The sequence below is a fragment of the Gavialis gangeticus genome, unplaced genomic scaffold (assembly GCF_001723915.1).
Source record: "Gavialis gangeticus isolate Ggan-Ray unplaced genomic scaffold, GavGan_comp1, whole genome shotgun sequence".
NCBI lineage: Eukaryota > Metazoa > Chordata > Crocodylia > Gavialidae > Gavialis > Gavialis gangeticus.
The window spans coordinates 386,223-413,693 of record NW_017728983.1 but is presented as its reverse complement, the minus strand read 5'-3'; positions in this window follow the sequence as shown (position 1 = coordinate 413,693).

Genomic DNA, 27,471 nt, shown 5'->3' with positions numbered 1-27,471 from the left:
CTGGCTGAACTGTGTGGGGGGGGGGGGAAGAGGGGGGGCAGTGCTTCCCTCCATGGCTGTGGTCCCCAGGGAGTGGAGGGGGGAATAAACCCCCTACTTGCCCCCTCTGCCTTGAGGGGCCATTCCGGCTGGTGTCTGACCATGCCCCCACCCCTGCCACTGCTGCAGTGATTGGGGAGTGCCAGCTGGATCCCGGCCTGGGTCTGTGCCGGAATTAAAACCCCACCCCTAGGCAGTTCACTTGAAGCTATTGCTGGGGTTGGTCACACCCCCAGCATGGCTTTCCTGTGGCCAAGGGCTGCTTTAGCACCCCCTGGTGCCTATCCTGAACTTCTGCAAGCATCTGCCTGAATTTCCTGAATGTCTGTTTGCTTGTAAATTGGTTCAATCTAGGCAGGTTAAACTAACCTGCAAAGACTGAATCAATTCAGGCTCTGGCTTTTTGAATGTCTGTCTGTAGCCCTAGTCTCCCTGGTTCTTGACCTTTGGCCTGACCTGGAATATAAACCCGGATATCATTAGGATTAGAAGCGATTCTGACTACCTGGTTTTGACCCCCTTGGCACAGCCCTAACTGCAGATCTGGATTCCTTGCAGGCTTGGGTACTTGGCTAGCCTCACGCTCCTTGTGACTGCTTACACCCCCCTTCTGACTAGACACATGGGCCCAGAGCTGCTGTGTTGGCATCCCTTCAAGTCCGGAGCGTGCTTGCAGGTGTTGGAGAGTGGTTGTGAAACCTAAACCAAACCAGGAGGAAATCTTTCAAAGTGGCTCATGGTGAAACTCTGGAAGCTCCACAAGGTCTGCTCAGGCCTTTCTAAAGAAGGATTGAAGACCTTGCAGCCAGTCATGGTCAAGATGTATATCCAGGATAGGGATAAAGTGAAATACTGGGAAGCAAGAATAAATTCCTGAAGCCCTTGCAGAAGGGATGGAGTTAGAGGAGCTGGAGGAAGGCCCTCACTTTGCTAAGGGGTTGCTGAATGGGTCATGCCTGTAGCTCAGCCAGACAAGGCTGTATTGTGGAGTGGGGAGATAAACACATGGTGAATCAAGACAAGTTAAACTGTTTCGTGGATGGGGGATGTCTGTTAGGTTGGGGTAAAGACACCAACAAACCCCAAAGTGGTGCCATGTGTACCCAACTCTCAGCAGACATGGAGGAGAATAAGATATTTATTACTACAGCCACTCACAGGGGCACACTTCAGTGGAATACCTTGGCCTGAAATGGCCCCTGCAGTTGTAATTTTCCAGAGACACAGAAATTTTTCTTGAAAGGTTTGGTACGTGATGGTGAGGGCTGATGACAACATCCTGGGCACAGGCAGAAGCAATGCTGGCCATCTGTTAATGCTAGAGATGGTGCATCAAAGCCTGGAGACAGCGTAGCTTTGTGTACAGCAGAAAAACCTGCTTTCTCTCAAACGAAGTACGTGGCTATGGGACAGACAAAGAGCATGTTCCCCTGGGAAAGACAAGCTCATGGCCGCTGATGTGGTCCCAGCCCTAAGGAATCCAACTGAGCTATGAGAAGAACTGTGGCGATTAAATTATTATGACAAGTTTCTCCCAAATATTGGAGCCCCTTCTGAGTCCTTGCATCACTGGGGGAAGGAACTCCTGAGTGGCAGGGGCAGAGAAAGGAAACGGGGGGTGTGAGCCCTGGAAGCTGCCTGCATATAGCTTTGGGCTTTGACCTTGGTTGTTTTTGAATAGAAGAAAGTCCATAGAGCAGGGTATCAGTGTGTCAGTGCAGGCACAGATTAGCATTAGCAGAGGAATCTGACCCTGGAGCTTCCAGGTGAAATTCGGAGGCCATGCTGTCCAGACCTCAGTTGGGAACCTGACTCAACAGGGCCCTATCCTGTCTTGGGTGCTGGCCAAAGGCAGTGGGTTGGGTCCAGGCACTATCCTAAATGAAACTGGGCCCTAGCCTTGTACAGTCCATTTTAAATGATGACTGAGTCTTACAGAGACATCAGGATCATGTTTTCAAGCTGCAGAGCCTTGGCCTGTGGGTGGCTCTTGTTGGAAGAAGCCAAGGACCGGAGAGAAGGCAGCTGTGCTGGAATGGACAGGATCAATAGGGAGTGGGTCTCTCTCTGTCCTGGGAGATGGTGCCAGCACTTTGTGGAAAGTTACTATCTCATTCTGAGAGAGATGAGCCCTTGGGTCTTGACAAGGACACATCCCAGTTGTGAATGAAGAGGGGAATGGATGTAGAAAATGTCCTGCTCATGACATGAAGTGAGTTCTCTAGGGTAATATGTGATGGATTCATGCTTTAGCCTGGGGTTGCTTTCTGTTCATACAGTGAGAATCTTTTATTCATTGCCCCCCCCACCCTGCTTCTCTGTTGTGATATGATATAGTCAAGATAAAGCAGCATGTTCCTTTGCAGTGCTCTGCAGACATTGAGCTTCTGAACTGAGCAGGCCTTCAAGGAAAAGCTGTACAACTAATGGAAGTGAAACTCAGCTAATGTCCTCTTACCTCCTTCCGTTCTTAGCAAGGCTGTGTGTAGCCCCAAAATATCTGTGCAGTCCCAATGAAGTCAAGATAAGTATGCATGTGGGTATGTTTGCAGACTTGGGGCTGTAGTCAATAACAGGCACCTGTAAGCTTATTGAGACTACAGACTAAATGAGGCAGAACTGGTTGTTCTGGGGGAAAAAAAAGGGGAAACGTGGACTAAATGTATTGAGGTGATTTAAAATAGTTTATTTTACACAGCCTTTCAAAACATATTTTTAAAAGTCCTACATTAACGATATTGTATACTTAAAAAAACAAACCCTTTTCAAATTCAGACTTCCTTTTGTTTTACTTCACCAGTTACAAGGATTTAATAACGTAAATAATTAAAATATTTAGATGGCTCATACTTAATGCATGAATATGATTCCAGGCTCGTAATATGATGCAGTTGAATAAACCCACACCTGGTACAAAACTGGATCTTCAGGAGAAAGTGACATTTTTTTACAAATGAGGGAGGGGGGGAACAGAGCCAAATTTTTAAATGGTATTTAGTGGATTTGCATAAGGGCTTCATTAGGTACCTAAATACCTCTGAATAACTGGCTCATAAGGGTCCAGTCCTACATAGGCTCCTGTTGATGCATCTGAAGATTACCATGTTTTCAGTGAAATGCATAAGGGTAAATACTCTTAGGCTCAGAACCTCAAATGCTAATGGGTTGCTGAGGGTAGTACACCACTGGCACAGGCAGTTCCTAACTGTACCAATAATGAAGAGCTCTGAAGTGTTGTGGAGGCTGAGCAGCATGTTACCGTGTTTAAGTATTCAGCATAGTAGTTGTGGGGAGAAGGGAAGCTTCTGTTCTTCTGTGAGAGACCTTGTCCCACGCCAACCATATTAGAAGGGTAGAAAATTGTCTACCTGGCTGTGTCTACTGGGGCTGCACATGCTCTCCACACCCTCCCACCCTGAGCCAGGAGTGTGCAAAGGGTGGAGCACCCAGTCGCAACTCCTCATACCAGTGGGTTCCTAGGATCCTAGAGAAGTCTGGCACAGGGGACCATGGGAGGTCACATTGGGTCCAGCCCCCTGCTCCAGGCAGGATCAGCCCCGACTAAACCACCCCAGCCAAGTGTCTGCGGCAGACCTCACAGATGATGTTGAGGCTTAGTTAGTTGGCTTTGGGCAGTGTTTTCAATACACATGCTACAAATGTGCCTGCTTAAACAATGCCAGAGCCCCCAGACAACCTCTTTTCCCCCTTTGCAGTCTCACCTGAGTACTGAGGAGTGGGTTCAACAGCACACAGTCTGTAAAATTTTGTCCTGCCTGTTAATGATGCACATGGCATGAATTTTGTTTGGGAGAGTCACACACCCCTAGCATACCTACTATTTCTAGCTCTCTTACTGACAACACACACACATGGCTTTTTAAAAAACTCCATGTGTAACACATGTCTGCCAAGGCACCCCCTCAAGAAAAACTTTCCTGTCGCAGAGCTGGTTTCTTCAAGCGCTCTGGGGTATGAGGAATATCACTGTAGGAGATAAGAGATCCAAGGACCTCCTGCTGGCAAACACTGAGCTGGCTCGACAGCTCTGTTTGGATCAGGCAGTAGCTCCTGCCTTCTGAAGCAGGGAAGATCAGAGCTTTCCTGCTGAAGCTCAGCACCAGTTGATGGGGTGGAAAGTAACCTGTTTAAATTCGCTGATGACACCAAAATTTGGGGGGAGGTGAGCACGCTAGCAGGGAGAGAGAGATTGCAGAAGGATCTGGATAGGTTACAGGGGTGGGCTAACAGGAACAGGATGCGTTTCAATACGGACAAGTGCAGGGTGCTGCACTTGGGCAGTAGGAACCAGCAGCACACTTACACAATGGGGAACTCCCTACTTGAGAGCACGGAGGCAGAAAGAGATCTTGGAGTCATTATTGACTCCAAGATGAACATGGGCCGACAATGCGAGGCCATGGTTGGCAGGGCTAACCGGACCTTATCGTGCATCCACAGGTGCATCTCGAGTAGAGCCAAGGAGGTGATCCTCCCCCTCTACGCGACACTGGTCAGGCCACAGCTGGAGTATTGTGTCCAGTTCTGTGCGCCCCATTTCAAGAGGGATGTGGACAACATGGAGAGGGTCCAGAGGAGGGCCACCCGCATGATCCGGGGACAACAGGGCAGACCCTACAGTGAGAGACTGCGGGACCTGAACCTATTCAGCCTCCACAAGAGAAGGCTGAGGGGGGACCTGGTGACCGTCTATAAACTCACTAGGGGGGACCAGAAGGGTTTGGGGGAGACGCTGTTTCCCCTAGCGCCCGCTGGCATAACAAGGAGTAATGGGCACAAGTTGATGGAGAGGAGGTATAGATTGGACATCCGCAAAAACTACTTCACAGTTAGGGCGGCTAGGAGCTGGAACCAACTTCCAAGGGAAGTGGTGCTGGCCCCTACCCTGGAGGTCTTTAAGAAGAGGCTGGATGCCTACCTGGCTGGACTCATTTGAGTCCCGTTTCTTGTTTTTGGGGTTTTTGTTGTTCTCCCGCCCTGGCGGGGGGTCGGGCTAGAAGATCTGCTAGGTCCCTTCCAACCCTAAATCTATGAAACTATGAAATTATGTACCCCCCTGTAAGAGCCAGCATGGCCTTTCTAGAACTATTATTGCTAGTAATGTAATCCTCCACTGTAGGACCATGGCCTGATGAGCCTTTCTCAGACCCTGCCCCTCCCATCCTTACAATTTCTGTTTTGTCGTCGGTGCTGGCGCAGCCCTTGCTCATGAAGAAGCAGTATTTATAGTCCTTGTGGACCTTATCAATATTCCTGAACCAAAGTCTCTGTTAGACGTGCCTTCGCTATCTACAAGGATCTACGCAGTAGCCGTGCTGGTCTGAGCAACTTTTTTTGCAGCTATTTAGTTGGTCTAATAAATATCGTATCTACAGGAAGACTTCACCTCCCCTATCTGCTGCATCCAGAGTTCTGTCAGTACTGAAACCTGAAGTGCTGGTGTTTCCAAACTCCTTGCTACTAGTAGTGGCCTTCACACTTGACTACTGGTGATTCCTCCTGTTTCTGTAGGGATCATCTGCTATAGGAATATTACTTTTAGGCATCCTCAGTCATGCATGGCACCAGGAGCCCATCTCTTAGGAGGTTCTTTCCTTTCCCCAGATAGACTAATGGGGTACTTGCACTAGGAGTCCTTCTCACCATCACCACCACCACATGCTCTAGAGAGGTCCTCTGCTCATTGGGTGCCACTGCAGTAACATGCCGTGCACTGCCCTTACGGTATCTGTTTTAATTCTAAAATGAGTGAGCCACTGCACTCTCCAAAGGATTTTTAAAGGCGAAGGTTGGGGTCCACAAAGGACACCTGTACTAAAGATGACTCATGCCAATGCCAATGGAGAGCTCCAGGATTTTTCTAGGAACAGCTCCTGTTCCCAGAGAGGCCCTTTTATTCTGACAGTGCAGTCTCCATCAGACCAAAGACCACAGGTTTCCCATCATGGCTGACAGCCCTAGACTAATCATAGGTTATCCACTTCCTTTTTTTCTTTTCTTGGATGCATGGGCCACAGTTGGAACTGAACAGTGAAGTCACCGAAATGGGGTGCTGAATCAATTTTGTTTCTCTGCCAACTCTACCTTTTCTAGTTCCACCCCTGTCCTGGAGCTCTTCAAGACAGTTTTCTTAACACCTTGATGTGTGCAGAGAGAGACTCTTTCTCCCAGATCAGGTGCAGTGGAGAAGGCTCCTTGAGTTTTGTGGCCAGAATTTCAAGTCTTGGTGCTTATCACTGAAGAGAAAAGGGGAGGGGGGAGGTGACCTCCAATTTTAAATCTTAGAAGTCCTAGTAAGTCCATCTGATTCAGGTTTTCAAGCTCTTCTCCATGATCCTTTCCTTAGGTCCTACAAATTGGTTTATGCATCTTTACTTGCAAGATGCATGCCATCACGTACCAGCTCCTGTGTGCTGGATGAAATATCAACAATTCCTGGTTACTGACAGCTTCGAGTCCTTCTGTATGAAGAATAGCTTCAAGGGTATTTATCAACGTCTGCCTGTAGTAGCATATCAGTTAAGTAGCCAAGGCTGCCTTGTTTAACCATATCTGGCTGACAGCTGACTTTGAGATTGATCAGCTTAGCAAGTCAAGTGTGGGGATGTCATATTCTGAATCGGCCTTACAGCTGCCCATCTTCTGGGCACCATACACAATTTTAAAGCTTTTCCTGCATTAGTCATCAGATAGTCAGTGGAACAATGACCTGCTACATATCTTTTCTCCCATTGTGTTCATCCTGAAAGAAGATTCCTCAAGGCAAGGCTTGAGGAACCTCAGCCTGTGTATTCCTGTTCTGGTCCCCAGACCTAAGACACTTGTTAGCTAATTCATTGCTAGATGCAGAAATGGAAGAGGAGACACTTCAAGCCTGATGCTTCATCCAGACCTAGAGTTTTTACTTCAAGTGTTCTCTGATTAACTCAGTGGAATGTGCCCAAATGAATTCTGTGGGAAAGGCTAGCTTGCCTACTGTACAGGGCATTCTCGTTCAAAGGTGAACGCGCACTAGAGACGCACATTGGTTGAGTGTGATTCTGCTTCCTGTACTCTTGTGCGCCAGCTGTTGTGGTCCTTTTAACGTCCCTGACTTTTTCATTTAGCTCTGTAAGTGTTCTTCTGGGTGTTATTTCAACATGTACACCATGGATGAACAACCACACTCTTCTTTTCTCTCCCCTCTACCCATGTCTCCTTCTCACCTTGCAACTTCTACAATTACAGGTCTGACTTGTGGCTTTTACCCATAAAGCAGCCATTTCCCACTGGGGCTTGAATGTTATATCCCAGTACTTGATGGGAATGCTCTCCAATCCCCACCCCCCCTTTTTTGAGCCAATGGTATCACATTCTCTTTATTTTACCTGTTTAGTAAACTGTTTCTAGTTGCAAGCAACTCAGCGTGCAGCGTATGAGAAATTAAAGCATTGATGTGTTGGTCTCTGTCTATGGTCTTTCATTAAGATGGAGTAACACTCAAAATGCATACAGAACTTTTGTTAAATGTCATGTTAGCCTTTCACACATCTATAAACCAGCTCATATGAATACTTGTTTTTCTCCAGATCTTATGGTTCATCAGAAAAGAATGAATCACTAGATCAGTAATGCTCAACCTTTTTAGACTCGAGGTACCCCCTTGATAGAGTCAAGGCACCTCTCAGAAAATGCCAGTTCTTAGCTTTCACACTTTTTTTTTGTTGCCTACAGAAAAATAATAAAGCAATTCTTCTATTGCAGCAAATGAAAGGACCAGAACAGGTCAGAATATTTCTAGCACTACGGATTCTTATTTGAAATCTCTGGTTTTTATCTTGTGAATGATGTTTGCATGCTTAACAGGGTGCCATGGCACCCTGGTTGAGTAACTACACTAGAGGTATGCAGAGCTGTATCCTTCTAGCTTTCCAAGATGGTTCTTTTCGAGAGAGCAACAAAACAGATGGATGATTTGGCTAATATGTTTCAAGTGTCAGGCTGTTTCCTTTCCTAGGCTTTCTAAATGGGTAATGGGCTACATTTAAATTGCCTAGTCTGAATGAATTATTTCCTCTTAATTTAAGGCTTGTTCTAGTGGAGCCCAAGTGACATATGTAGCTTGTTTTTAAAGTAGGCCTGTATTCCCAAATTCTGTAGTGCAGCTGATTGGGTTTCAGTTCATATTCTTATCAATCACAACTGTCTCAGCTTTTAGAGCAGCTTCCCAGTTTGGTAGAGTGATACTACACTAATTTAGAACAGACTTCTTCAAAATGTGACAAGGGAACCTGCCCTATTAGTGAGAAAGCAAGAAATTGAGTACTATGCCTTTTTAGGGCAAGCTCCTAAGAGGCAGGCATTGAGCTAAATAAACCCTGCAACAGAATCGGAGGGGGCAGTCTGACCTGGGCAGAGCTGGAGTAAAGGGTTCATTGCTGGGAGCAGAGAGAAGCAGTGCAGGGAACTGGAGACTGACCCTGGCTGTCCTGAATGGAGAAGCAATGTAGGAGAATTCCCCCCCCCATTACAGAAAGGATGTGGGCCAATTTAGAGAGAGTCCAGTGGAGGGCGATGAAAATGGTTTGGGGGCTGGGGCACATGACTTGAGGAGAGGCTGAGGAAACTGGGCGTATTTAGTCTGGAAAGGAGAAGACTGAGGTGGGATTTGATAGCAGCCTTCCACTCCCTGCAGGGTGTTTCCAAAGAGGATGGAGCTGGACTTAGTGGTGGCAGATGACAGAACAAGGAGCAATGGGCTCAAGCTGCAGCAAGAGAAGTTGAGGTTAGATATTGCAGGGAGAAAACTCTCACAAGGAGGGTAGTGAAGCACTGGAACAGGTTACTTGGAGAGGTTGGTGAAGCTCCATCCTTGGAGATTTTTGAGACCCAGCTAGACAAAGCCTTGGCTGGGATGATCTAGCTGGGGCTGGTCCTGCTTTGAGCAGGGGGTGGACTACATGTCACCTCCTGGGGTCCCTTCCAGCCCTCTTTTTCTATTATTCTAATGGAGGAGCTGTGAGTAGGCCAGGAGGGCCTAAGCTGGGGGAAGCCAGCAGAACTGATTAGAAAGGCATTTAGCTGCCCTTGATTGTGGTTTTCCTCTGTGATGGTGTTTAGTCTGTGAGGCATGAGAATGGCTGAAAAGGAGGGAGACCCCTGCAGATATCACACAGAGGCTCGGATTAGTGTTGAATTGGTGGGCTGTCAGAGCCCCTGTGAAGTGACCAGGCTGATAGATGGTGCAGGTTAGGGCACCCAGGACAGCCATTCTGGTTCTTTGGAAGTAACCTGCTACAGTTGTTATAACAAAGGTATGGCAGATAAGGACAGGGAGTGAGACCAGAGTGGAAGGGGTAGGATTAGGGTGGCCCAAGGAGGTGCCACTCCCACCACTTGTGGCAGGTCCCATTACAAAGGCAAACTATAATTGCCTGCTTTGAAGGGTAACTGCAAATTGCTTACTGCTGGATAAATCTGGGTTCATGCATCTATACTGAGACCTGGGTTGAGAGAGGCATCTTGGGGAGCTCCAGCTGCTCTAGGTAACTTGCTCAGATGCTTAAAGATATAAAGAAAGGTAATAGCTGTGGTCCCCACAAACGACTCATACCTGTATGTGGGATGGGGCTACAGTTTTGCTGTGGCATGAGACTCAACCAGCTCACTTGTGCAAGAACTCTACTTCTTCTCATCCTCAGAGCTGCGAGTTGGGAAGTCTCCAGTTCACCTTGCCAATTGCTGCCTGATTGTGTTTATTAGTACTGATTGTGAAGCTCTGGCAAAGATGCTGGCCATCAGGCCTGAGGGAGCCATGCCAAATCCGGTACATCCCAACCAGATGGGCCTTATTAAGAGATGCCGAGCTGCTAACAACACCTGACAGTTCTTTGACTCACTTCCCTTCTCTCATCATGATCTGACTAAGGCAGCCTTTGGAAGCAAAGGCAACTTTGGGAAAGGGGGCATTGGTACCACTCATTTGGTTGCATTGAAAGTGGTCTGATACTCTGCTCAACTTTCTTCCCTCTCAATGGAAGGGGAGTGTTCATTAATGATGTGATTTGACATGACCCAATGCACAATTAATGCTGCCTGCTCTTGCTTTCTGAGGCTTGTTTGGCTTACAAGCTGTTTCTGGTAGTCATAAAGAGCAACGATGCTACTAGCAAGCAGAAGTAAAGAAAGCTTCTACAAGCAAGCAACTGATGGCTGCTCTGTCCTCAGCCTTGACTGTGTGACATTTGTGATATTTAATAATATGGCGTCCAAGTTTGGGTGTTAGGAATGAATTTACCTCCCTGCTGGTCAGATTGGCACAGACTAGAGGAATTGCCTTCATCTGTAGTGCGGGGCATGGTTTTGTTTCAAGGATCTTCTGAACCTACCGTAACCAATTATTTCCATGTCATTGCAGTATCAAGGCACTGGTAGCACCCTCATCACCTTTGCTTTTACCTGTGGCATATTGTTGGAAGTTCTGGGTGTTTTGGTTTCACTCTATCATTGAGGGAGGTTTTTGCAGCAGTGATAATGGGTCAGCAACCACATGCAAAGGCAAGGGACTGGAGTGGTGAACATCTTGATCCCAGGACCATTGGCTTTGTTAAGAGCAAGATTAAACCAATCCCTGCTTCACAAGCTGGCTGCTTGGGTTGGCCTGTATTCAGCACCCCAGTTGAGAAAAGCCTATAGGTTTATGCTTAGATTTAAGCCTGTGCTTAAGTGCCATTGAATTTTTAACAGGACTCAAACATACTCAAGTACCATCTTGAACAGGGATGGATTCTGGAGAAGGTGAGATGAAGTCAGTGGACCTATGTCCCAGTGGGGCTTACATTCTACCCTAGCATGTGAGTGACAGCTGAAAATTACGTCTGTGTGATAAAGGTGCTTGCTGAAGGCTGTGAGGATTAGAACAGGTGTTTTTTGTCATTTGTATTGTAAGCTGAAGAGCCTAATTAAAGTAAAAGATTAGTGAGGCCTTATAAGTAGTGAGGCCTAGTAAATTTAGCATGGCCTTGTAGAAGTAGTAGTGGGCCTTGTGGCGTAGTCAAAATTAACCTTATCAGAAGAATGCAAAGGCTTGTACTGCTATTGGTCAGTCCTAAGGAAAGTTTGTAGTGGGAGAATCTGAATGGCTGTAAGTTGTCAGCATAGCTCAGAAGTTATAAATTGGCTAGCACACTCGGAAATCATTAGAAGGAAGATGCAATGGTGTGAGAGAAGCTACTGATTTAAAATTAGCTGCTGACTTGGATTTGGTGGGCCTGTAGATCTTGAGGAACCTGAGGACTGGATACCAGTGTCCTTCCCAGTATCCCTTGGACAGCTCAAATCAGGGACACCCGACTTCACTGAGCTTTATAGGAGAGGTACTTCAGGCACTGGGTGGAACTTCAGGCATAGGAGAGGAACATCAGGCATCAGGGGGGACTGCTGATAAGTTGCTGATGCAAATTATTATTGTCTGTCATTGTTGTCTTATTATACTACGTGTAGTTGTGTTTTTGTTAAGTCAATAAACCTTTCTTGCCTTTTACTCCCGACCACACTTTCAATCCCAAACCCTGTGCTGGCAGCTGGGACACATGCATAGGCATGCATCCAAATATCTACATATTGTGCTAAAGTGTAGTCTCTTTCTTTCATCTGGAAACCTCAAGAGAACAAACTTTCTAGTGAGGTAAGTGGCAATTATTGGTCTGATCAAAACTAGTGCAGTGATTGCCTTCCCACTCTTCGCTTTGTTGCAACACCTCTGAATAGACAAACCCAAGTCTTTAACTAATGATTCTTTTCAAGATTTGGGGTAGCTCATCTGTAGAGAGAGCAGATCAATGCAGCAAGTAAAAACACCTTTGCCTTCTCCATTCATAGGCTAGCCAAGTTTTTTGAGGGGGAGCTGTGCTGTCAGAGCCATTCCTGGGGGGTTTTGACACTATAACAAACCTCACTGCTTTGCTTCCAACCTCTTATTTGCTGTTTTGCTTCCAGTCTCTGGTTCAAAGCCATTTCATGTTGAGCTTCCCTCAGTGCCAGATGTTCCCTCCAGATTGAATTGGATTCTTCATGATCCTCCCTACTTTCTATGATGATGTTGAACAACTTCATATAGTTTTGTGCATGCTGTGGTACTGCCTTAAAAGGCCAACCCTACTTTCTAGAGCCATCTTGAATCTCACCATACAAAACATTCTTGGGAATGCATTCTCCTCCCATTCTCCTGACCATAGCTGATCCATCGCAACCTCTTTGCCTTGATAGTCGTTTTTAAGTGAGTCAGTCTTGCACATTTCAGTACCTCTGTGCTTGGTTATGGAGTAGGTGTTGATACTATAAATGATGCTGTTTGGTTTGGTTATGGTGCAAAACTAGATGAAGCTTCATCATGCCAGCATTGGTTGCCTTTATTCAGCTATTTCCAGTGTCCTTATGAAACATTCAAGAACAAACTCACATTCTCATGTATGATGCAGGTAGGCGGTAAGTAACCCAGCACTCTATCCACCTGGGTGTGAGCTGCCCTGCAGTTTATGGATTAAACTAAACAGGATTCGCTCTGGAGCTGGATGCTTTAATGCCACACTCTTTAAGATTGCCTTAAGGCAGTGGTTCTCAACCTTTTTTGTACCGGGACCTATCTAAACATCAGTGGCCAATGCCCCTCGCTTCTGACCCCCTGCCCTCTGCCCTGCAGTGTGTGTGGCGGTGGGTGTGTAGGGTGGGGCATGGGGGGTGGCCCCAAGCAGCCCAGACCTCTGTCCGCCTGCAAGGCAAAATCCCTTTCCCATTTTTTCTCACTTTTAAAAGAGAACTCTCAAGTTGCAGCAAGGGAAGCTTAAGTTCCGTTTTATAAATTCATAGACATTAGGGCCAGAAGGGACCTTGGAAGATAGAGTCCACCCCTACCCCAGGGGTAGGAAATCAGATAGGGTCAAAGAATCCCAGCAAGATAAGCATCCAAATGTTTCTTAAAAGGGTCTAGAGTAAGTGTTTGCACCACCCCTGGAGGGAGTCTATTTCAGGCCCTAGGGGCTCGGACAGTAAAGAAGTGTTTTTGTTATGTCCAGTTTAGGAAGAATTTTCTCACTAGGAGGGTAGTAAAGCACTGGAACAGGTTACCTAGAGAGGCGGTGGACTCTCCATCCTTGGGATCTTTTTTTTTTTTTTTTAGACTCAGCTAGACAAAGCTTTGTCTGGGATGAACTAGTTGGGGATGGTTCTGCTTTGAGCAGGATCTTGGACTAGATCAGGATTTTTTCAACCCACAGGTTGCAACCCAAAAGTGGGTCACAAGAAGATATGAAAGGGTCATGAACAAACTTTTAAAAATGGATCAACAAACTTAAAAAAGAAAAAAGGATTCTCCTTTTAAAGGAGAAAAATGTTGGAAACTGGGTCCCTGCCATGCCTGCTGCCACTGCTGCCCCCACCCCACACACCCACTCCCTGCCCTGCAGGCTAGGGTCTAGGAATGGAAGGGCAGTGGGTTGGGAGTGAGGGGGATTGGCCATCAATGTTCACAAATGGGTCATGGTACAAAAAAGGCTGAGAACCACTAGACCAGATGTGACCTGAGGACCCTGCCAACCCTAATTTTCTATGATTCTATGATGATTCATTTTTAAAGTTTGTCTGTGACCCTTTTTATATATTCTTGCAACTCATGGGTTGAGAAACACTGGCTTAAAGGACAGTCCAATATGTGAGTGTGGTGATACACCACTGACTGTTGACCACCTCCTCATGTGTGCAGCGCACCCAGGATGAGGACCTGGCAAGCATCAACAATATAGCAATCGTGTGGCTCTGCCACATTTACAATGTGTAGAGAGGGATGTAGGTTGCGTCAGCTGCAATAGGAACCATGTTCAGCATTTTGCCTCTCTTCTCCCCTAAGGCTAGGGTTTCAAATTGAACTGGCCCATGGCATCCCATCCCAGCACCGATTCCCAAGCAGCTACTCTCTCTTCCCAGAGTTTGGATTTATGGGGATGGATAGATGTACATGGGTATGTTAAGTGCAAGAGGCTACGTGTGTCTCTACAAAGCATAACTCAAGAGCGTTTATTTGATGCAGTGATGACTCTGGCTCTGCAGAGAGCCCTAAACAATAGCAGTGAAGTGTGGACTGACTCACTGCCCCAGTGCAGGATGACTTCAGATGTCAGTGCTGTGTAGCAATTTCATTGCTCAGAGAATAGAAGAAATACGAAGAAAAATGATCTGATCCGTCTTAAGACAAATTCCAGCTTGGCTTATTAGGTGCCTCCAGTTTTGGCTTTACATTTTAAAGCATATATCATGTCTGGCCCTGGCGTCAGAGGACATGACTCAGAGGAGCTTAGGGTCTCTCTAGTCAGACAACTGGGCCAGCTGATCACATGTAAGGGTGGCTCAGGGTATGGATAGCCACACATGTAAAATGCTTCAAATTCTGCCTGTATTTGAAGGGCTTTTACTTATAGTGTACAGATGTACATTCTTCTCCAGGTACCTGAGTGATTCTCAGCCAGGGGACACCTTGAGGTCCACTCAAGTGTGCCTTAAATGTTATGCAGTGTTATCAGTGCTAGGCGTGCATATAGGGTTCATGAACCAAACCCACAGATTTCAAATAGGAATCTGCAGCATTAAAACTACTTTGACTTGGTGTGGGCTTTGAGCTCTTTGCAAGAGAAGAATGGCTCTAGTAGATTTTTGTAGTCAAGAGAACAAGTGAAAACCAAGAGCTGGCATTTTTCTGAGGGGTGCCTTGAGTCTGAAAAGGTTGAGAATCACTGAGCTAACCCTCTCAAATTTTGCCAGAGTCAATGGTCTGTGCTACTTTGCATCTGGGGGGACTGCAGCAGGGATCCCAGTAGTCCTTTTGGCCGCCATTCAGAGGCTTCTGAGAAGAGTAAGCTTGAGCGTTGAGCTCCAGCCACCAAAGCGAGCCTGGAGGCAATGCTAGGTACAGGGTACGTCAGAACTGAACATCCCTATATGGAGCTTAGGACACCATCTCAGACCTACATACTGGGCATCGCCATCCATGAGGAATCAGAATCGGGGAGAATCCATGAGGCAGTCACTGAACAGCCTAGAGTTGGGAGCAGTCGCCCAGGAAATGGGAGACCTGGGTTTTAGGCCTGCCTTGGTGGGTGTGAACCCACATCTCCCACTTCCAGAAGAATAACCTGATCCCCATCCTGTGGAATAGGCTGGATGGAGGAATGAGGCAGCAGAGAGCACAGGATTCAAGGTGCCATAAGCAAGCCAGAAGGAGCACAACTTTAACTTGCTGAAGAAGGTACCTCTACTGGGGTGGAGTGAGAGGGGTCCTGGCTTCTGGTCCCTGCTTCAAGGAACTTGCAAACTTTACCTGAGGCAGACATTGGCTAAAAACAAATGAGCAGGGCCTGGAGCTTAGGACTTCCCATTCACAGCTGAGTGTCCCAACCACTAGGCTACAGAGGTAGGCTTCCTTGGTAGGTTCTTCTGTCCTATGCTTCTTGCATTCTGGGCTGCCCAGAGGGGTGCAAAGTTGTACAGGAGTGTAAAGTTTCTGGCCAGCCTACCCTACAGCTTGGTGCCAAATGTACCTTTGGGTTGATAGCAATAGTAGGTTTGATTGCCCTCAGACTTGTGAAGAGGGTAGCTTAGAAACCTGGTCTCACACTTACTAGGTGAGTAGCCTGTAGGTTAGTACACAAAACTGGATAACATTGCCTGTGCCCCCACTAGTGTGTTTGAGTGAAAGTAGCCAGTGCTTTGTATTCAACTCAGTGGTTTTGGTGCAGAGCTGCTGGATAGGCTCTTCCAGGGACCAAGGGGAGAGTTAGGTGCCTTGCTGCTCAGACTGGGGATATGCAGAAGCCTCAGCTGAGGCACCTGGGGACCAGTGCAGTCCAAAACACCAGAGCATAGTGAGTTAGGCACCTGGCGAGTTCTGCAGCTGCTGGAGCTGGTGTCCTAGATCCACTGGAGACTTAGGTGCCTACGTTCTGCTTGGGTCCTCTTTACAGTTCAGTGGTCTGGACCTGGCTCATAGCTAAATTTGGGGGTTCGCATGCAAGTGTTTTTTGTTTTTTCTTTTCTTTTAGAGGCAAAGAACAATGACAGAGGCCTTCCTTTCCTCTTTAGATGGACACGGGGCCGGGATAGTTTAGCTGGGGATGGTTCTGCCTTGAGAATTGAAGTCATCCTGTCCAGCCTCTCTGAGGCCCTTTCCAGCCCTGTTACTTTTCTGTGATTCTGTATTTTGATGCAATACTGCGTGTCTATAACAAATGTGAAAAGCCCTGTTCCCCAGCACACAGCTGGTTCCAAACAGCAAGGTAGTCTTTTTTTTTTCTTCTTCAAAATGCCAACTGATTCGTTGCACAAAAATGCTCTCTCTTTTAGCTCTCCCCACCCTCCTCTGGATCATACTACAAGTGCTTCTTTGACCATTTCTAGCTGCCTTCATGTACGTCCCTGGTTCCTTCCACTGCTCTCAAACTTGGCATCAAACAATGCTTAGCCCCCTAGCACTTGCATTCAGATACTATTGAAACCTTGTCCTCACGCAGCTCAGCTTCTGACTGGCCTTGCCTGTGGCTTTGCGTTTGCCTAGTAGTTTCTCCACTGTTTCAGCTATGTATGCTGTACTCAACTGTTTTTTAAAGTAATCCTGAATGTGGGAGGCAGGGGGGGCTCTTATGTCCACTGGATTCAGCGAGGTTCTACTCCACCTTCAGTGAAACATGGGAATCGGTGTGGTCTGCCTGGAGTGACTGCTCATCACGGTACCAGGAGTAGGTGGGCATGGACCTTATCCCCCTATTAAGTTTTCTTCATCAAGCAAGGAGCAGAGTCCAGTGGGACATTTGAGCCATGCTAAAGCAGAGTCAGATCCCCTGGGCTTGGTCCTGGGAGGGGAGCAGATGCTCAACCTTTTCAGCCCCATGGGCTTGATTGAATGATGGAGCTGGCTTGCAGATCAGATCCTGTGGGTGGGGTCAGTTCACAGGCTAGATTTAGTGTGGGGACAGACTACAGGTATGGTCTTGCCTGCGGGATGAAGCCATGGAGCATCCCTGCTTGCCAGCTTGACTCTGTGCTGGGCGTGTGGGACCATGTCATCCAACCCACAGGCTGGAGGCTGAGCACCACAGATCTAGGATGTCTGCTGAGGACAGGGGCTCATATTTTTTGGGAGTGACTGGATGCAGATCCTAAGCTGAAACTGTGAAGAAACTACTTTTTTTTTTTCTTCCCTCCTATTTCCAGCCTTGCTTTTATCTGTGCTGACAATGGCCTGTAGAGAGCCGCACAAGCAGTGTCAGAAGCAGCTGCTGTAATGGTATGTGAGGAAACTGCTGTTCCCAGGCATGGTGCCACTTTTAAAGAAGCCCAGCCCAGCCATGCTTTCTGAGCTGTATCTGACTCTATGGAGCAGAGCTGGCTTTGTTGTGTAGCAAGCTGGGCTTGCTGGAGTGGAGTCTGTCCAGTGCTGACAGGAGGGGCTGCTGTTGACCCACGTTTCATAGTTTCTAGGGTGGGAAGGGACCTGAGCAGATCATCTAGTCCGACCCCCTGCCATGGCAGGAAAGAGTACTGGGGTCAAACGACCCCAGCAAGGTGTTCATCTAACCTCCTCTTAAAAACCCCCAGGATGGGAGCCTGCACCACCTCCCTTGGAAGCTGGTTCCAGACCCTAGCTGCCCTGACTGTGAAATAGCGCCTCCTGATGTCCAACCTAAACCTACTCTCTGCCAGCTTGTGACCGTTATTCCTGGTCACTCCTGGCGGTTGCCTTTACTTGCCTGAACCTGTGCACATCTTGGCAGGTGCTGTTTCTCCAAGCTTTTTCTCTTTTCTCTTTTTTAAGAGTCTGTAGCTCTAGGCTGCAGTTTCTTTGTGCCAGTTTGTCCCTAGCTTCGTCCCAGGCTGCTCTTTCGGTTTCAGTGCCTGGACTCCAGAGCAAAGGATGCACTGATCACGATTGAGTTGGGTGGGTTCCTTCATACCCAACATGGCCCAGCTTCCCGAAGCCCCATGCCAGGTTGAGAGCAAGGCAGGGTGTAGGTTCTCCAAAGGAGTCCACTGGAGATCCCGAGGATATTGGGGGCTTGTGAAGGAGTCTGTTTCTCTCTCCCCCTTCCCTCGCTGAGTCAATTGCTTCCTTTGCTCTGTGGCGTCTGGATGTGAACTTTTAATGGCCTGTTCAGCTCTACACCATGTGGCGCCATCCGGGCCTCCAGGCTTGTGGCTAGATTTTGCCACCAGTTTCTGCTTTGAGCCCTCGTGGCTGGCTGTTTGCTCAGCCTGGCCGCCTCCTGTATTGCCTGGTGCTCCTCTGTCTAGCTCACACTTGGTTGATTGCTGTAGAAACACTGGCTCCCTCTCCCCTTTCTCACAGTCAGTAGAAGAATATTATTAACCCTATAGTAAAGGTTGGGAGCTAGTGCTGGGCACGGTCACAAGCTGGCAGAGGGTAGGTTTAGGTTAAACATCAGAAGGCGCTATTTCACAGTCTGGGCGGCTAGGGTCTGGAACAAACTTCCAAGAGAAGTGGTGCAGGCTCCTACCCTGGGGGTTTTTAAGAGGAGGTTAGATGTACACCTTGCTGGGGCCATTTGACCCCAGTACTCTTTCCTGCCATGGCAGGGGGTCGGACTAGATGATCTGCTCAGGTCCCTTCCGACCCTGGAAACTATGAAACGTCTTGCAGAACATCATGGGGGAATCTTTTTTTCTGTTCACTATCTCCATGTCTGCTCAAACACATGTACTGGCAGGTCTGCAGTGCACCAAGCCCCAGGGTTTGGAAATCAGGATTTGGGGTCTTCCCCTAGCTCATGAGATTGTAAATCAGGGGTGGGCAATTATTGCGGGCGGAGGGCCGCTTACTGAGTTTTGGCAAGCCATCAAGGGCCACATGACAAGCAGCCAGGGGCAGATAAATATTAATTTTCTAAATTTTTTAGGAGCCCCACAGGCCCGAAAGAATGGCCTGGCAGGCCACATCTGGCCCGCGGGCAGCATTTTGCCCACCCCTGTTGTACATGTGGGGTAGAGCTTTTCTTTTACAGCTTTGCTGGTCGTTCACATTCTTTCTCTGCAACCTGGAAGGCCGATTCCACTCTTCAGATGAATCTCCCTCTGGAATGAGGGACTGTCACAAACCTTGCCACCTTCCACTCTAAATGAAAGGCACGTTCTTTGTCCGGCCTTCTCTACTGTAAAGACAGAGCAAGGTATTCTACAAAAGCCTACTATAGCCTAGACACACTTCTGCGCACACTCCCTCCCGCCTCCCCCTGAGAACATGTGCCAGATGTTAGTCACACTTTCAAGTGCACAATTAGAAGCTGATCAGATACTGTTGTTTTTATGAGTGTAGCATATAAACCAATATAGAACAGAATAGAAACTTACAGAAGAAACTTAAAAAAAAAATCTACCTGGCTCCGGGAAGTGAGACTAGGACAGATGCCAAGTATCATGAGATTTGCGATTAACACTGCCAGTCTTATCACCACTGAAACTCTGTCTGTCAAAGCAGCAAGATTCCAGTGACCACTAAGAGTATTTACAGCAAGCAAATTTCAGACTTGTTATTTGTACTAGAAGCCTTAGGGGCTGACTCATCAGACTGGGAACAGAACATACAATCTACATGGCCAAAGAGCGTGAATGTTAAGTTTCCAAGATGCGTAACAAAAGAACTGCCATTCAAGAACGATTTGCCAAGACTCCCCAGTCAAAAATAAATAGGAGGTGGAGGTAAACCTGGTGGTTTCCCCCAAAGACAAGTCATGAACATTAAAGACAGGTCCATATGCTGCAGCACAGCAGAACTGGTATTTTCCGAGACAGGAGAGGTCTGTTATTGCTGTCTGGGGTCAGTCGATGACGTGGAGCATTGCTGATGCTGGTGTTTCCACACCAATGCATTGCAGTACTTCCCAGGCAAGAGGTCACCAGGGGATGGGAAAAGACTGCTACATTCACACACAGCTCTTCGGAAAAACAGCAGCTACTTAAAACAGACAAGCAGCCAAGAGACTGTGTGTTTTGCATTGCAATAGGCCGGGTTTGCCCTGCGCCTGAGAGCAGGATGACTTCCAAACAGCTTCTGGGCTGTGAATGAGGATTTCAGCAGGCTCCTGGGGATGTGACCTAGTGCTTGGCGAAGGCCCTGATACAATAGTAAGTAGGAAATAAAATAGAAAGTGGTGATGCAGCACGTGCTTGATTGCTGCCTGCCAAGTGGGGTCAGCTTGAGTTGACTGGGCTGTCAGAGGGCAGAGGGGAGGAAGTGTCTGTGTGGGAAGAAAGGAGTGCATAGGGAGTCATGACATTTCGGTGCATCCACTTCCAACTGGTTACTGTGCTTACATCTGACCTGGCAAGGACCCACCCTCACAATGTGAGGGTCTCTCCATAGTGATGCTCTGCAGAGAGCAGGCCACGCTGCTCAGGACACCTCTCCCTCTGTCCTTGCTCTCAGTTGCAGTAATCTCCCAAAGGCACTTGGTAGTTTTGTAGCAGTGCACACAGCGCCTTAAATTTATCTTTATCATTCCAGCCGGACAGCTTCCCTTCCAGTACCTGTGCAGCCCTTGCATACAGTGCCCTGATCTTGTACGTGTGGGGATTCAAGCTGGTACTTAAACAGGAGCTTGAGTTAGCATGTGCTTACACAGGTCCCTTCACCAAGAACTGATGGTAGAAGCATGTGCTAATACAAAGACAGGTTAAACCTTGTCTATGTCTGTTGCTGATGGGTCTTTTTTGGGGTGGGGAAAAAAGACTGTAGTTTTCTTCCTGCTTCCTATTTGTTATTTTTTTGAGGCTAAAATAAAAATAAAACAAAAGAATCAGGAAAAAAGAATGGCCCCAGTCTTGCTACCTATGCTGAAAGGAAATGTGGTGCTGATGATGACCACCTGCAAGCAGTAATCGCAGCAAATTTCCTTTACTGAAAGGCCAATGCCAATGAAAGGGCCGAATAAAGGCAGTGAAAATTTTCTTGCAAATGTGTGATACTTCCTACAGCCGTGCCAGTTGCCTGGAAATCCCTCGAACAAGCTTTGTTATGTGCGAGAGCTTAAAGTAGGCAGAGAAAAGGCATGGAGCTATATTTTTCTAAAAGCCCAAGTCCAAACATTTGATCTGGTCTCAGACATAACACCACATTCTCTATAGGGTTGCGGGCTGATGGGAAATCTGGGGTCATTGTAGTCTTGCCTTTGCTACTGTGTTCATTGCTCAAGCCCTAACATGTTTTGTGATTCCTGTTTTCAGTCATACATGCAGTACAATAATCTGGTTATCATTGCAAGGGATTCCTTGCTGGCCTACATAACAGGAAGCAGATGGGGAAGATGCCAATGTAACTGAGTTAGCTATGTAATGAGCTAATTAAGCCTCAGCGGAGACTTCTAGTAATGATGTTTAAGAGGGAAATCTCATTAACCCCTACTTGCTGAATATGTTATTCAGAGAGAAGCAAACACAAGCTGTCCTCAGGGTACCTGGTATGCCGTGCACTTTACAGTATTTGAAGTAGGACCTTAGCCGTGGAGTCTCGCTGACACTTGGACGAGTGGCCGTGGGGAATTAAAATGAAGGTGATGGCCAGCTGGCATGCTATAGGAATTAGAGCCTGGGGCAAACTTTGTCAAATCAAGAGTTTATTCTCTGAGAAATGCAGTTTGTGACCGACTGACTAAAAAATATGTGAGTTTGTTCTGAATTTAGCAAATCAGTTTGATTGGGAGAAGAAAAATTCAAAATATCTTATTTCTGTATCTTCCAAAAGGCCCATTTCATTTATTTATTTATTTATAGCAAAACAACATTTTGACTAAGCTATTTGGAAAAACTTGAAAGTAAAAAAAAACAACCCCCCAACAAAAACAACCAAACAAACGCTGAAAACAAAACCCAGTGCAGGCTTTTTTTCTCCTTTATTTTTTTTATTCGTAAAACTGGAAGATGTTTGACTTGGTCTGACTAGACTTTTTTTTTTCAGATGTGAGTTTAATGAAAATGCCCCTTCCCCCAAAACTGTAATTGCACATTTCTAATTATAATACTCTGCATCAATGCAATCGTATTTTTGTATCGCACTTAATTAGGGAAATATTTTTCATTCTGCAACAAGCATTCAGTCCCCAAACAATTCTTGTCATTGTTCCCTTTGTTTTGTTTTTTTAAATGATATGTTCTGCCTTATTTGTAGGCACAGTGGGAGAACAACCACTTGCACATAATTTCTGCCTGGTCCTGTCTAACAAGTACCATCTCCTAAAAGGAGCAAATAGTTAAACAGCTAGGTCACTAGCAGTTGGTTGATCGAATTGGGGAGGGAAAGGAAAGACAATGGGAAGAGACCCTGGTCAAAATAAAACTGGTCTGTAGAAGTGCCTGCTGGACTGGGAAAGTAAACAACAATTGATCATCTTCATGTCACTTGACAAAAGGGAGCATAACTGCAAGACTGAAAACTGGGAGCCATGACAACCAGAACGAGAATGTCTGAGAACACAAATGGAAAGTGGAATGAGAATTAGTCAGCGAATCTGCAGACCTGCTAAAGGATGAGAGTCTGTGGCCTTGTCCAAGTGCAAACAGTGCATGGATTTAATGAAGATTTGTCAAAAAAGTATCAGTTTAGACTTGGGCTGAGAATGGGGCACAGTTGTTGACTTCCTTGAAAGTTCTTCTAATGAACTTGACTTAAACTAGCTGATTTTTTTCTTATCCTACTATTGCTACATTTGATGCCTGTGAGCAGCATGCAATAGTGTTGTAGTGCAGTTGCAGCCATGATGGTCCAGGGAACAGGTGAGAAGCAAGATTTGTTTCTAAAGTGGTCCAGTAAAAGATATCATTAAACAAGTCTTGCTTCTTAAGTGGTCAGTATAACATGGGAGAACATGCCTTTCCCTCTAATTCTTCAAACCATTTACATGTGGATATGACAGCACTTTCCAAATCCCACTGGAGCTTTCCATGGAGTTTGCTGGGATGTAATCAGGCCTGAGTCTATTTTCCTCTCTAGTTTGTGCAGGCCTTTCATATAGGTACAGAGAGGACAGCACTTTAAACATAGGCAAATGCAGCTTATAAAACTATCCCTTGGCAAGGAGGCTGAGAACAGGTGATGTACCTCAAATGTCTTTTGCTTCTGTTCTTGAAATGGTGTAGACTTCCAATGGATTGTCCCTTTGAGCCTTACAGTGAATACTCCCTGACCGCCTACTGTTTCTTTTTATTTGTCTCCATGATGTTAACAAGATGTGACTGTGTTCCTACTTGTACTCTGCATGTTTTGTTCTCCTAGGTGTAGGGGTAATTAAACCCAGATTCTGTCTTGATTTTATGTCTTCGGTTTTTTGGAAGTTGTGATCTTTGCATCGTCACAATGTGTAAGATAGGAGCAAAGCTAAAAACAGTGGGAGCTGTGAGCCTGTGTCTGTCGTGTCTTGGGCATATTTACTAGTCAGGACCAGAAATTCCAGATTAAATAATGGTTGTGACGTAAGAAACACCCACTCCGTAGGGGTAATGTTCAACTCCGTGAACCACAACAGGTGGGGTCTGGCAGATCCTAGAAAGTTATTCATAGAATAAATCATTATCAATATCATTATCAATATGTCTGTACAAATGAGGGCTGTGGTCTTTGGTATGCAGAGAGAGATGCCTCTCTTCCCCCCCAACTTTTAAACTTTATTATAAAAATATTAGTGTGGAAGTGCACGAGTACACAGTGTGCCCGCCCTCCCCGCAGCACTGGGCAAGAAACATTTTTCAGTAAAAAAGCTACCCTTGCAACCAGAGATTGAAACCCAAAACTACTCTCCAAAAGTAGTTCATGCAGCTGTGCTTTTAGGACTAGCCAGGTATTTTCCACTCTGCATAGCACCCCCTCAAAAGCCCCTCACAACACAAACTGAGCCATGTTCTGTTGTAAGGTGACATCTCCAGACATAAAGCACATATGTGCCTGGACCTGGAAATGAAAGAGGTAGAAGGCATCATCAATTCCTGTGGCTCTTCAAGGATGCCGTGTTGGCCAGGCAGATCATGCTGGTCAGTAAGGGACAGAGATGACATGCAGTTGCAGAGAAATCTAGGTCCAGCACACCAACATGAGCGCTGGGGCAGCAAAGAGCAGTCACGGCTGGGGCAGCGGAGGATGGCATGGAAGAGTGTCTCCTCCATTTCTTCCTCACAGAAGAGGCAGGCTGCTTATACCAGCAGCAGGGAGGGAGGGGAGAGAGAACTACTCCAGATTGAACTTGCACAGCTACAGGGAAAAGCATGTGCTCTGGAACACTTGGCGTTCACCCAGCAGTCCAATATATAACGATTCGATTAGGATGTGTGGTTAAGAGGTTCCAACAGGACTGCCAAATATAGGCTCTTGAATCTTTATTTAGGTCCAAAAGCTATCATGGGGAAGGGGGAGGCTTTCTACAACTATTTTCTGACAGCGGTTGCCCTGGAAAAGTCCAGCTAGCTGCACTGTCACCTGGGATGATGTGGTTAAGTTGCCATGTTATATTTAGGTAAAAGCAGTGGGAATCTCAGCAGATACCAAGGCCTGGTAGCTCCTGGCAAGTACTGACTCTTTTACTGATGGTCCTTTGGGTTAAAAGGGGAAGTCCCTACCCTGAAAGCAAGTAACCACTGTGGAGAAACCCAGCAACTAACCAAAAATTAGAGTGAGGCTTTTAACTTCTAGCTCAGGAGGAGAAAGTCACTGACCCTTGGACTTCTGCTACATTGCTTCTGCCACTAAACCCATCAACCTAGGCTCAAACCAGAAGCTCCTTATTAGTTCTTTCCTTCCTCGGGTCACTTTTGCCGCTGCTCAACCCACAGGACTATGGTAGGGGAAAATTCTTGGGTGGGGGCAAAGAAAATGAGTGTGAATCCCAAACATGGAAGGAATTGCAAAGGATGGGGGAATCTTCCATCCAAACATAATGCTGCTGGTTGAGAACAGCTTTCTCTACTAGCAGCTGTATTAAATGAATTAGGATGAATACTGAGAACCCTGGAGCCATGGGAATCATTGTATTCAAACTCATCTGGATTTTGTGGTCTCCCTGAGATCTGAAAAACAAGACCATTTTGAAGCCAAGCATTCCTTTTAAACCTGAGGGGTCTGATGTGGCACCTGTATTGTGCGTGTTCACTCTAGGAAGTCTTCATGGAGAGTAGTCTGGGCAGTAGGCTCACCAACCAATGACTCAGGCCCAGCAAAGATGGTAGGCCTCAGAGAGCAGCCATGTGCCGCACATTCTCCATTTCTTGCAGCCAGAGCATGTCTAGGCTGGGAAGAAAGTGGTTTTCTTTTCTTATCTGGGCAAATTGTGCATGGCTGCTCATCACCAGTCCATCAGTTGCTCGTGGTGAGCACCACTTAGTCACCAAGCTGTTAAACCAGTAGATGGCTTGAAACCCAGAGGTGATCAGTGGAAACATTTGCCCTGGTTACAGAGCAGGCTGGAGAGGCTCAAGCTGGCATGTTTAGGGGAGCCAGGCTCCCATGTTGTAGCAGTGGTCAAAGGAAGTTGGGTATCTGATGGTCCAGGACACTTTTGAAACCCTGTTAGGGTGTCAGCAGTCCTCTGCATGACTGACTTTCTTCTCGGAAAAGGACCCGGACTAGAATTCTTTCCCGATCCCATTGTATTTACAGCACGAACAGGCTATTAATGCTGCTGCAGCTGCAGCAGCTTGCCACAAGGATAAAAACAGCATGCCTGCTCACACAGGTGTAGGTTTTGTCAGCCAGCAAGCTAGCTCTGAGTAAAGGTGCCCTACTACACTGCCATTGTTTTGCTAACTCCTTTCCCCTCCAAAGGCTGTGGTGAGAACCTCTGTGTGGGCAGTCAGTCCAAAGCGCTCCCCTTCCAGGTGGGAGGTATGTGTCACTCGATCTTTCTGGGCTTTCAGTTGAGATCTGCAGGTGTCGGGGCTGGCGGCATCCCATTTTGCCTAGTTACCGTGGAACCTAGAGGCAACCCACTAGAATTGCATGAGTTTCCCTCTTCTTACACATAGGAGCGTGGGAGGTAGCACTGAAAGCAGCTTTCTGGGACCTTGAGTCCAGGCCCCTCCTATCCTAAACACACAGGAGGAGATTCGGATTCCGCCTACATCAGTGGAAATCAAGGGTAGCCCCACCGAAGCCAATACTTACACCAGGGCCAACTAATTTGAGAGCAAAGTCAGAGCCAGCCCTGTATAGCAGGGATTGAAGTTGGGTGAAGAGGCTTGAGTGCTGACTGCTAATTGCCAACAATTGGTTTCTGGCCCTTTCATGCCTAGTGCTTAGCTTTTAGTCCCTGAGCTCTTAACTCAGCAGTGCAGTGGGTGTAGCTGCAGTGGTCATTAAAACCCATATGGGGTTCCCTGCTCGGATAATTTCAGTAGCATTAGTGGTTTCAGATCTTTACTCCCCTTCTTTTAAACTAGGGAGAAAAGGAATTACTGAACATCTGCTGGGCACTAGACCCATGAATAATAAGTAGGGAAGGTTTAAGAAGAGTCAGGTTTGCCAGACACATTTGATTGCTTTTCTGGACAGGGTTACAAAGCGAGTAGCTGAAAGGGATGCAGTAGATATAATAAGTATAGATTTTTAGTGCATCATTTGAATTAATTTGGAGAGTGCGATTTCATGAGGTAGAGCATCAAAGTAGCTTGGATGTGAGAGCAGTGTCTTGTGAATAGAGTTGCCTTCAGGACCCACAGAAAGCAACATAAAGACTCTGCGCTGGTGGAGAGATGTCTGGCAGGCTGCTGCGGGGGACTGTTGTATTCCACGATTTCATTAATGAGCTGGGACAGGGTGCAAACAGCCTGTCAGGGAGTGAAGCTAATCAGTAAAGTGACGGTGTAATGGGAGAAGTTACAAATCTTTGGGGAAGTTCTGAAACACAAAGGGAATGCACAGAAGTGAAATTGCAGTTGGGCCTAATTCAGTCTGGATCTGCCTTTACCCTGGCAGTGCCGAGGCCTGGGGAGAAGGGGCCTAAGCATGCCCCAGCTCCTGTGCCTGCTAGCATACTGCAAACCTGGACGTTCGGTAAGGCAGCTCTAGGCTTGCCTCCGGTGGCTGATCTCAGGCCTGCTGGAGAGTGTGGCCTCACCAGTGAACTTCCAGGTTTAGAGTGTACGTATGGGTGCAGGTGAGCAGGGTTGGGTGCAGTATGCTTGGCCTGTCTTTGCCCTCTGTTGGAGCAGTGCAGACAAACCCTCAGAGGCCAGCAGTCTCTGGAGGTGTTCTGGTTTGAGTCCAGCACTGGTTACAATGCTCTCCTCAAATTCTTTGAGCTGAGGGGAAGGAAAGCTTGCGGGTTACGGCCAAAGGAGGCAAAGAGAAGCTTCCTCTCATCTGTCCAGCAGCACTTGTCCTAACATTTATAAGTGGGG